The sequence below is a fragment of the Asparagus officinalis genome, chromosome 8, assembly GCF_001876935.1.
Source record: "Asparagus officinalis chromosome 8, Aspof.V1, whole genome shotgun sequence".
Classification (NCBI taxonomy): Eukaryota; Viridiplantae; Streptophyta; class Magnoliopsida; order Asparagales; family Asparagaceae; genus Asparagus; species Asparagus officinalis.
Genome location: NC_033801.1, coordinates 113,710,413 through 113,721,693, shown reverse-complemented (window position 1 = coordinate 113,721,693; position 11,281 = coordinate 113,710,413). Strand labels below are relative to the sequence as shown.

Here is an 11,281-nt window from a genome sequence, read left to right as displayed (position 1 = left end):
CTCCTCTCAAGTTTCAAAAGCAATCGGACTTTTACGTGGTCCTAATGTCAAGTTTCCCAAAACCCACGTGCAGCAAAGGCAACTATCACGGCAGGAATCGGAAAAATAATTAAAATATTATTAATTTAACTTGCTAAGCTCTCCTATATATAACAGACTTGTTAGCAAGCGGAGATCATCACATTGCAGTACTCAAAACACCATCAGCATCCACCCCCCACCCCCTCTAAATTTCTTTTTTGGTTGCTCCCTTAAACTTGTTAATCATGACGGACTTCCTTCTGTCCTTGGTAACGCCAGTGGTCGAAAAGCTAAGAGATTTTCTCATTGGCCGTGTAATGCTAACCATCCGCGTTGGCGATAACGTATCTGCGCTCGACCACCAAGTTGAGATTTTGAAGCAGAAGCGGCAGGATGTGGAGGGAACTATCGAGCGTGATGAGCCGGCGGGCAGGGTGGCCACGAATGAGGTGAAAGGATGGCTTCAGAACGCAGAGGAGTTGGAGAAAGAAGCTGCGGCCGTCAGCAACAAGTACAAAGAAAGAAACTGCAGGTTTCCCGGCGGTTGCTCGTTCAATTGCTGGTTGAGCCACTCCGTCAGCGCGGAGGCTGTGGACGTGAAGACCAAGGTGGAGGCTGAGCTGCAGAGGATCGAACATATCCAGCGCACCGAATACCCACCTCCCCCCTGCGTGCAAGAAGTGCCCACCACCGCCCTCGGTTCGGACACTGGATCGGAGATCCGGTCAAAAGTCGACAAGGCGCTCAACTTCCTCAGAAATGATAACCAGGCGGTGCTCGGCATCTGGGGGATGGGTGGGGTCGGGAAGACTACCGTCCTTCAGCACATCAACAACGCTTTGGCGACGGCGAACGGCGGCGCGTCGATCGGCTTTCATCGGGTTGTTTTCGTAACTGCCTCGAGAGGCTGCACCGTCGAGAAGATTCAAAAGCAGGTTGCAAAGGAGTTGCAGCTACCTGAAGGTGGAGATCACGGAACCAACATCTTCAACTTCCTGAATAAAAGGAGCTTTGTCGTGTTACTAGATGACCTATGGGAGAGTCTGGATCTAAAGCAAGTAGGCCTCCCACCGCTTGGCGCGTTCGGCGAGCTCAAGCACAAGCTCATCCTGACGACAAGGGACCGTCAGGTCTGCCTCGACATGGGTGCGGATCCTATCGAGAGCGTGTCTTGCTTGGATGCCGACAAAGCCCGTCGTCTATTTCGGGAGAAGGTCGGCGAAGGGGTCATAAGCTCTCATCCTCTGATTTCGGATCTCGCGGACAAGATCGCCGACGAGTGTGGCGGAAGACGGAGATCACGGAACCAACATCTTCAACTTCCTGAATAAAAGGAGCTTCGTCGTGTTACTAGATGACCTATGGGAAAGTCTGGATCTAAAGCAAGTAGGCGTCCCACCGCTTGGCGCGTTCGGCGAGCTCAAGCACAAGCTCATCCTGACGACAAGGCACCACCAGGTCTGCCTCGACATGGGTGCGGATCCTATCGAGACGGTGTCTTGCTTGGATGCCGACAATGCCCGTCGTCTATTTCGGGAGAAGGTCGGCGGAGAGGTCATAAACTCTCATCCTCTGATTTCGGATCTTGCGACAAGATCGCCGACGGAGTGTGGCGGCGCTTCAATGGCCCTTACCGCCACTCTCGGCGCATGGCTGGGAAGTCTAGGCCTTAAATGACCTCCGTGCCTCAAAGATGTCGACGATATCAGGCAGAAAGGACGACCCTCTTTCACTTTTGAAAGTTAGTTATGACTACTTGGAAAACCCTGCGTGGCGAGAGTGTCTCCTTCTCTGTGCCTTGTGGCCTGAAGACTTTGAGATCCCCGAAGACGACATTATAGAATGCTGGATGGGCCACGGTTTACTAGGCGATTTCAACAACATGAAGGAGGCTTATTACAATGGGTACGAGATAGTAAATAGCCTGCACAAGGCGAGCTTACTGGAGTACTCTGAAGACGAATATTTGCGAGGCGTAGTGAGGCTTCATGATCTTATCAGGGACATGGCTCTATGGGTTGCGAGCGGGGAAAAGGGAAAGAAGTGGGTGGTGCTTTCGGGCGTTGGCGCGTCTGAGGCAGTACTACGGGATAAAATGTTGTGGAGGGAGGCCCATAAAGTATCGCTTATGAAAGACGGCGGGCTGCGCAGCTTGCCGCCTGACATCAGTACTGCTCCCAACCTTGTCACCTTGGTCCTCAAGGACACCAATCTTCAGTGTGAAGGTCTCGGAAGCATCCAAAATTTCCGTAACCTTAAATGCCTAGACCTCTCCTCCAATGACCTGCAAGGCTTTCCAGTTGAGATATGCCGTCTGTATAAGCTTGAATACCTGAACCTATCAGATAATATTCATATCCTTAGTCTTCCTCGGAAACTAAAAGATCTTAGGAGGTTAAAGTACTTGCTTCTAAGGAACACCGCCATCTCCGAGGCACCCAGGGAACTGCTTTCTAGCATGGACGGCTTGGAGGTGCTTCTAAGGAACACCGCCATCTTCGCGGCACCCAGGGAACTGTTTTCTAGCATGGATAGCTTGGAGGTGCTGGATTTATCTTCCTTCCACGAGATTGAACAGGATTCAATTATAAACAACAACCTGGATGGTCTGAAAGGAAGGCTGAAGGGTCTCGGCATTAACGCGTGCTCACGGCGGGACATCGACAAGCTGGGCGAGCTGTCGGTGCCCATTACCAGGCTCAATAGGTGGATCAGGAAGTTTGAAATGGGACCCTCTCTCGATCTGCTGCCGCGCCGGAAACACCCCCGCGATCCCGCGTGGTCGAGCTTGATGTACCTGGAGGTCAGAGGCGAGTTCCCGTGAGCGGCGGGCTGTTCGAGTTGGAGAGCGATCAGCCGGTTGAAACGCTGGTCGTCGACGAGAGCTTTCGGCTGTTTCCCCAGGCATCTCACTGTCGTTCGCCACTACGATTTAGAGGAGATCGTGTGGAAGGGGGTGAAGGACGGGGGCGCGGCTTCTCTCAACATGCTGGCTTCTGTCGCTATTCATAGATGCGACAAACTAAAACATCTGAGCTGGCTTCTCAATCTACCACTCCTTGCGGTTCTGGATGTTCGTTGGTGTGAACGTATGGAGCACGTGATTTGGGAAGAAGAAGAAGAAGAAGCGAGGGAGATGGAGCACGAACATCAGGCACCATCGCGGCTCCCACCGGCTATCTTCCCCGCTCTCAGAACTCTACGGCTGCAAACTCTGCCGGAGCTGAAGAGCATTTGTAACGACAGGGCGGTCAGTCTACCCCGTCTGGAGCATTTGCGAGTCGCAAACTGCCCGAGACACGCCTGCCTCCTGCAGCAGGCTTAAGAAGATAGAGGCCGGGAGAGGGTGGTGGGAGGATACTTTAGAACTGGATGGCGGCATGAGGAGCCATCTTCAGTCTAGATTCGTTGAGATTGAATAATCTAGTGAAGGTACATGTATGTGTGCGTTTTAATTTGCTCTTCCTTAATTTTCTTGTTCATTAATTTTTTTCATTAAATTTATTCATCACAATAACATCATCCTCTGCTTAATTAATTCAGCATCCTGCTTCGCAATCTCGTTACGCACCAGCGTGAAGAACGTGGAGTAGATAATTTTAAATAACTTTTATTTTCTGTTGCTAGCGATGAATTATCTTTCTGTGGAGCCCACTCGTAGTTTTTCATTTTGCTGGATATATAAATTTTCATGAGAATTAATCTCTAGACTCTTAATTTTTGCTGTGTGAAACCAGCTTTGGGCGGTGCCAAAGTTCTAGGGGTGTTAAATGTGAGGATTTGGGTATTAAATGAGAGGACCATAAATGGGCGGGCATGTTGTGTTCATTTACCCATTTATGATCTATTTAATATTTTCTAAATGAGTGGATTTTTGCCCGCCCATTTAATAAACGGGCAGCCCATTTTTCCATTTAACTATATAATAATTATGTATATAATATTTTTGGGGTATTTTTTTATAAATTTTAGGGGGCTTTTTGGAAACTATTGAGGGCTTTTCGTAAACTTTTGGGGGATTTTTGCAAACTTTTTGGGGGCTTTTCGCAAACTTTTTGAGGGCTCTTTGCAAACTTTGGAGGGAGGGGGGCGTGGTTTACAACCTTTTGAGGGGGTTTTTTAATCCAAACTTTCTAGGAGTTTTTTTTTTGGCCCAAATAGAATCCTTCGAGAATTAGAAACTAAAAATAGAATTCTTATTCAACAAATGAGTCAAAAGAATTCTATTGGCAAATATACATATGATGTAATACATAATATATTAGGCTCTGTGTAATACATAATTATCTACTTATAGGAATCCACGGCAATTTCATATTGTAGGGTGAAAATTTGATTCTTCCGAAGGAAGGAGTTTCGTTTGTATTTATAAGAAAGCTTATTACAAACTAACAAATCAAATATTTACAACAGAAGCAGAGGGAAGGCCCTCTTTGTTTTGTGTGGGGACTTTAGGTGGCGATAGGATGCCTCGCTCGGTGCTCGTGCCGAGTCTGCTTCCCTTGGACGATCCGATCGAAGTTGATGCCGGAGCCGGAGCTTCGGTTCTCAAATGAGGGAGCCTTTGGCAAAGGTCCAGGTTCAACCTTTGGGAGATTAGCCAGCAGAATATGCAACGGCCAATCCCCCTTCTTCATGCTGCTGAAGATGGGTTTTAACAGGCAAGGGATGGCATGGGCTCTCCCTTGATTCATGGGATTTGACCACTAATAGAGGTGAGGGAGATAGCTTGACTGCTCCTTGAATTATGGGATGTGACCACACGTTGTTCGGAGACGTCCTGCTGTTCATTCGTACCGTCAATGGTCATTCGAAGAGCTGTGCTCTGCATCACGCTACATAGGAGTGGGAAAGCCCCTCCTCGTATGCGTGACAACGGCTGTCAGATGCTTGCGTGGATCTGACCAACCACCGAGCGTTGGCGGCTCTCGTCCCTTCACCTGGACAACTGAGGTGAGCCGCATTTATGAGGGTGCAGGCTGTTTCGGCGCCTGTCCGCTCATTCGTACTGTGGACGGCCATCTGACGGGCCTGGAGTATTGTGCCCTCTCCCTTGATTTGTGGGATTTGACCACTGATGTAACTGTTCCCATACTCCAAGTGGGCAGTTGACAGTGAGCTGGCGAGTCTGCAGCTTGGGTCTGCAGGCGAGCTTAGGACTGCAGGCAGACTTGGGTCTGCAGGCGAGCTTGCAGGCGAACTGGGTCTGCAGGTGAGTTTGGGACTGCAGGCGGACTTGGGTCTGCAGGCGAGCTAGCAGGCGAACTGGGTTTGCAGGCGAGCTCAGGTGCGCAGGCAGACTTGGGTCTGCAGGCGGATTTGGGACTGCAGGCGAATTTGAGTTGCAGGCGAGCTCCTGAGCATGGATTGAAGAATAGGCCGTAACTTTCAAACCGTAAGTCGGAATTGGACGAATTATATATGAAAATCGCCTATCTCGACGAGATGGAGCCATCCGAACCAAGCCGATTCGCTTCCTCCGTTTTGCCAAATTCCTTACGGTTTGGGAGATATCTGCGTTTTCCCCTTTTTCGCTATTTCGGGTGAGGTTTTAGCAGTTTTGTTCTGAACTTCTCTGATAAGGATTTAAAGGCAATTTTTATTGCCTACAAAACCCCCTCCAAAGTTTTCAGACCTGAATCAGGCCGCATGGGGTCTGGAACACTTTGGATATGAAGTCCCGTAAAGTGATCCCTGCTCTTCACTCGCAGCTGATGATCGCCTTCTAGGATTTTGAGCAAACCCTCAGCTATCAACGGACTTGATTTGTCTTTACCAACTGCCGTTTGAGTTGGACTAGCCATGCTCTTGCCCTTAGCATGGTAAGTTGTCGAGGAGTCTCTCTTAGGCTCAATGCTAAAATTTCTCCTCTATCCTTAGCCTTTCGAGGCGTTTGGATTTAAGGGAGCAGTTTAACCTCGTATACCAGTCGGAGGGTAGGAGCAGTTTAGACTCATGCACCAGTTGGAGTGTAAGGGGGCAGTTTAGACTCATGCACCAGTTGGAGTCTAGGGGGGAAGCTTATCTTAGGGCAAAGATGAAGACGAACCCTGATTTGTCTTCTCTTGGGGCAAAGACGAACCCTGAAATAGCAGCACATCGCATAGTAGGCCACTATCAAACAACAACGCCTTTTATGGGAAAGACGGTGCTGGGAGAATCAAATCGTTCAGGGACGTATGAGTGTGACGATTGATTGGACAACATCATTTGCGGGAATGATGGTGTCGGCTATCAGAGGTAATCGTTAACATGATAGGGATTGCCGCGATCGGAGCGACTTTGAGGACCTACCATCCTTTTGAAGAGGATTGGTAAGTTGATTTGTCAGAGGTGACCGTTAACATGACAGTGGGGGTCCCGCCATCCTATTGAAGAGGATTGGCGGGGGATTGTGGCTTTGGTCCTAACTATCTGAAGGTTTGACCAAGTGGGAGTTTGATGCAGCCCACCTGAACTGCTAGTCTCGCCTGTTTTGAGCGGTTCGCCATAACCGGGAACCTGGCTCAAGAAGTGGGGCTCGCCTAAACTGTTAAACTTGCCTGATTTGAGCGGTTCGCCGAAACTGGGAACCTGGCTCAAAGAGATGGGCTCGCCTAAACTGTTAAGCTCGCCTGATTTGAGCGGTTCGCCGAAACTGGGAACCTGGCTCAAAGAGATGGGCTCGCCTAAACTGTTAAGCTCGCCTGATTTGAGCGGTTCGCCGAAACTGGGAACCTGGCTCAAAGAGATGGGGCTCGCCTAAGCTGTTAAGCTCGCCTGATTTGAGCGGTTCGCCGAAACTGGGAACCTGGCTCAAAGAGATGGGGCTCGCCTAAGCTGTTAAGCTCGCCTGATTTGAGCGGTTCGCCGAAACTGGGAACCTGGCTCAAAGAGATGAGCTCGCCTCAACTGTTAAGCTCGCCTGATTTGAGCGGTTCGCCGAAACTGGGAACCTGGCTCAAAGAGATGAGCTCGCCTCAACTGTTAAGCTCGCCTGATTTGAGCGGTTCGCCGAAACTGGGAACCTGGCTCAAAGAGATGAGCTCGCCTCAACTGTTAAGCTCGCCTGATTTGAGCGGTTCGCCGAAACTGGGAACCTGGCTCAAAGAGATGAGCTCGCCTCAACTGTTAAGCTCGCCTGATTTGAGCGGTTCGCCGAAACTGGGAACCTGGCTCAAAGAGATGAGCTCGCCTCAACTGTTAAGCTCGCCTGATTTGAGCGGTTCGCCGAAACTGGGAACCTGGCTCAAAGAGATGAGCTCGCCTCAACTGTTAAGCTCGCCTGATTTGAGCGGTTCGCCGAAACTGGGAACCTGGCTCAAAGAGATGAGCTCGCCTCAACTGTTAAGCTCGCCTGATTTGAGCGGTTCGCCGAAACTGGGAACCTGGCTCAAAGAGATGAGCTCGCCTCAACTGTTAAGCTCGCCTGATTTGAGCGGTTCGCCGAAACTGGGAACCTGGCTCAAAGAGATGAGCTCGCCTCAACTGTTAAGCTCGCCTGATTTGAGCGGTTCGCCGAAACTGGGAACCTGGCTCAAAGAGATGAGCTCGCCTCAACTGTTAAGCTCGCCTGATTTGAGCGGTTCGCCGAAACTGGGAACCTGGCTCAAAGAGATGAGCTCGCCTCAACTGTTAAGCTCGCCTGATTTGAGCGGTTCGCCGAAACTGGGAACCTGGCTCAAAGAGATGAGCTCGCCTCAACTGTTAAGCTCGCCTGATTTGAGCGGTTCGCCGAAACTGGGAACCTGGCTCAAAGAGATGAGCTCGCCTCAACTGTTAAGCTCGCCTGATTTGAGCGGTTCGCCGAAACTGGGAACCTGGCTCAAAGAGATGAGCTCGCCTCAACTGTTAAGCTCGCCTGATTTGAGCGGTTCGCCGAAACTGGGAACCTGGCTCAAAGAGATGAGCTCGCCTCAACTGTTAAGCTCGCCTGATTTGAGCGGTTCGCCGAAACTGGGAACCTGGCTCAAAGAGATGAGCTCGCCTCAACTGTTAAGCTCGCCTGATTTGAGCGGTTCGCCGAAACTGGGAACCTGGCTCAAAGAGATGAGCTCGCCTCAACTGTTAAGCTCGCCTGATTTGAGCGGTTCGCCGAAACTGGGAACCTGGCTCAAAGAGATGAGCTCGCCTCAACTGTTAAGCTCGCCTGATTTGAGCGGTTCGCCGAAACTGGGAACCTGGCTCAAAGAGATGAGCTCGCCTCAACTGTTAAGCTCGCCTGATTTGAGCGGTTCGCCGAAACTGGGAACCTGGCTCAAAGAGATGAGCTCGCCTCAACTGTTAAGCTCGCCTGATTTGAGCGGTTCGCCGAAACTGGGAACCTGGCTCAAAGAGATGAGCTCGCCTCAACTGTTAAGCTCGCCTGATTTGAGCGGTTCGCCGAAACTGGGAACCTGGCTCAAAGAGATGAGCTCGCCTCAACTGTTAAGCTCGCCTGATTTGAGCGGTTCGCCGAAACTGGGAACCTGGCTCAAAGAGATGAGCTCGCCTCAACTGTTAAGCTCGCCTGATTTGAGCGGTTCGCCGAAACTGGGAACCTGGCTCAAAGAGATGAGCTCGCCTCAACTGTTAAGCTCGCCTGATTTGAGCGGTTCGCCGAAACTGGGAACCTGGCTCAAAGAGATGAGCTCGCCTCAACTGTTAAGCTCGCCTGATTTGAGCGGTTCGCCGAAACTGGGAACCTGGCTCAAAGAGATGAGCTCGCCTCAACTGTTAAGCTCGCCTGATTTGAGCGGTTCGCCGAAACTGGGAACCTGGCTCAAAGAGATGAGCTCGCCTCAACTGTTAAGCTCGCCTGATTTGAGCGGTTCGCCGAAACTGGGAACCTGGCTCAAAGAGATGAGCTCGCCTCAACTGTTAAGCTCGCCTGATTTGAGCGGTTCGCCGAAACTGGGAACCTGGCTCAAAGAGATGAGCTCGCCTCAACTGTTAAGCTCGCCTGATTTGAGCGGTTCGCCGAAACTGGGAACCTGGCTCAAAGAGATGAGCTCGCCTCAACTGTTAAGCTCGCCTGATTTGAGCGGTTCGCCGAAACTGGGAACCTGGCTCAAAGAGATGAGCTCGCCTCAACTGTTAAGCTCGCCTGATTTGAGCGGTTCGCCGAAACTGGGAACCTGGCTCAAAGAGATGAGCTCGCCTCAACTGTTAAGCTCGCCTGATTTGAGCGGTTCGCCGAAACTGGGAACCTGGCTCAAAGAGATGAGCTCGCCTCAACTGTTAAGCTCGCCTGATTTGAGCGGTTCGCCGAAACTGGGAACCTGGCTCAAAGAGATGAGCTCGCCTCAACTGTTAAGCTCGCCTGATTTGAGCGGTTCGCCGAAACTGGGAACCTGGCTCAAAGAGATGAGCTCGCCTCAACTGTTAAGCTCGCCTGATTTGAGCGGTTCGCCGAAACTGGGAACCTGGCTCAAAGAGATGAGCTCGCCTCAACTGTTAAGCTCGCCTGATTTGAGCGGTTCGCCGAAACTGGGAACCTGGCTCAAAGAGATGAGCTCGCCTCAACTGTTAAGCTCGCCTGATTTGAGCGGTTCGCCGAAACTGGGAACCTGGCTCAAAGAGATGAGCTCGCCTCAACTGTTAAGCTCGCCTGATTTGAGCGGTTCGCCGAAACTGGGAACCTGGCTCAAAGAGATGAGCTCGCCTCAACTGTTAAGCTCGCCTGATTTGAGCGGTTCGCCGAAACTGGGAACCTGGCTCAAAGAGATGAGCTCGCCTCAACTGTTAAGCTCGCCTGATTTGAGCGGTTCGCCGAAACTGGGAACCTGGCTCAAAGAGATGAGCTCGCCTCAACTGTTAAGCTCGCCTGATTTGAGCGGTTCGCCGAAACTGGGAACCTGGCTCAAAGAGATGAGCTCGCCTCAACTGTTAAGCTCGCCTGATTTGAGCGGTTCGCCGAAACTGGGAACCTGGCTCAAAGAGATGAGCTCGCCTCAACTGTTAAGCTCGCCTGATTTGAGCGGTTCGCCGAAACTGGGAACCTGGCTCAAAGAGATGAGCTCGCCTCAACTGTTAAGCTCGCCTGATTTGAGCGGTTCGCCGAAACTGGGAACCTGGCTCAAAGAGATGAGCTCGCCTCAACTGTTAAGCTCGCCTGATTTGAGCGGTTCGCCGAAACTGGGAACCTGGCTCAAAGAGATGAGCTCGCCTCAACTGTTAAGCTCGCCTGATTTGAGCGGTTCGCCGGCGCCTGTCCGCTCATTCGTACTGTGGACGGCCATCTGACGGGCCTGGAGTATTGTGCCCTCTCCCTTGATTTGTGGGATTTGACCATTGATGTAACTGTTCCCATACTCCAAGTGGGCAGTTGACAGTGAGCTGGCGAGTCTGCAGCTTGGGTCTGCAGGCGAGCTTAGGACTGTAGGCAGACTTGGGTCTGCAGGCGAGCTTGCAGGCGAACTGGGTCTGCAGGTGAGTTTGGGACTGCAGGCGGACTTGGGTCTGCAGGCGAGCTAGCAGGCGAACTGGGTTTGCAGGCGAGCTCAGGTGCGCAGGCAGACTTGGGTCTGCAGGCGGATTTGGGACTGCAGGCGAATTTCGAGTTGCAGGCGAGCAGGCAGACTTGGGTCTGCAGGCGGATTTGGGACTGCAGGCGAATTTGAGTTGCAGGCGAGCTCCTGAGCATGGATTGAAGAATAGGCCGTAACTTTCAAACCGTAAGTCGGAATTGGACGAATTATATATGAAAATCGCCTATCTCGACGAGATGGAGCCATCCGAACCAAGCCGATTCGCTTCCTCCGTTTTGCCAAATTCCTTACGGTTTGGGAGATATCTGCGTTTTCCCCTTTTTCGCTATTTCGGGTGAGGTTTTAGCAGTTTTGTTCTGAACTTCTCTGATAAGGATTTAAAGGCGATTTTTATTGCCTACACATATCTTACTAAATTATTGCATCCAACCCATGCTAATTATCTACAGTCAAATGTAACATGGTTTCTATTATCATCTATACAGAAACTAGAGTCAAAAGCTTAAGGATAATTTATTCAGAAAACATTTTTATTAGAAAAAAATGTTCTCTCATTCCCAAGGCTAGGATCAAATAGAGGCAATCATGCTTGAGAAAAATTTAACTTAAAGCTTAAATATTGCAGCGCCCCTTGAAGGTTTGGAGGCAAAGACATATAGACCGAGGTCATTCTTGTTGACGATACCCTTCTCAATCCTAGACAGGCTAGACTGGTAGAATGACTCCTGTAATAGTTAAAAGGATTTGAGTTGCACAAGGTTGAAGTGTTATGTTTTCTATGAAAGAACTCATGATTTTAATGAACAATGAGC

At 50.6% G+C, this 11,281-nt stretch overlaps 1 pseudogene; it reads left to right on the top strand.

The window, feature by feature from the left end:
• LOC109821741 lies at nucleotides 210-3,346 on the top strand (annotated as a pseudogene).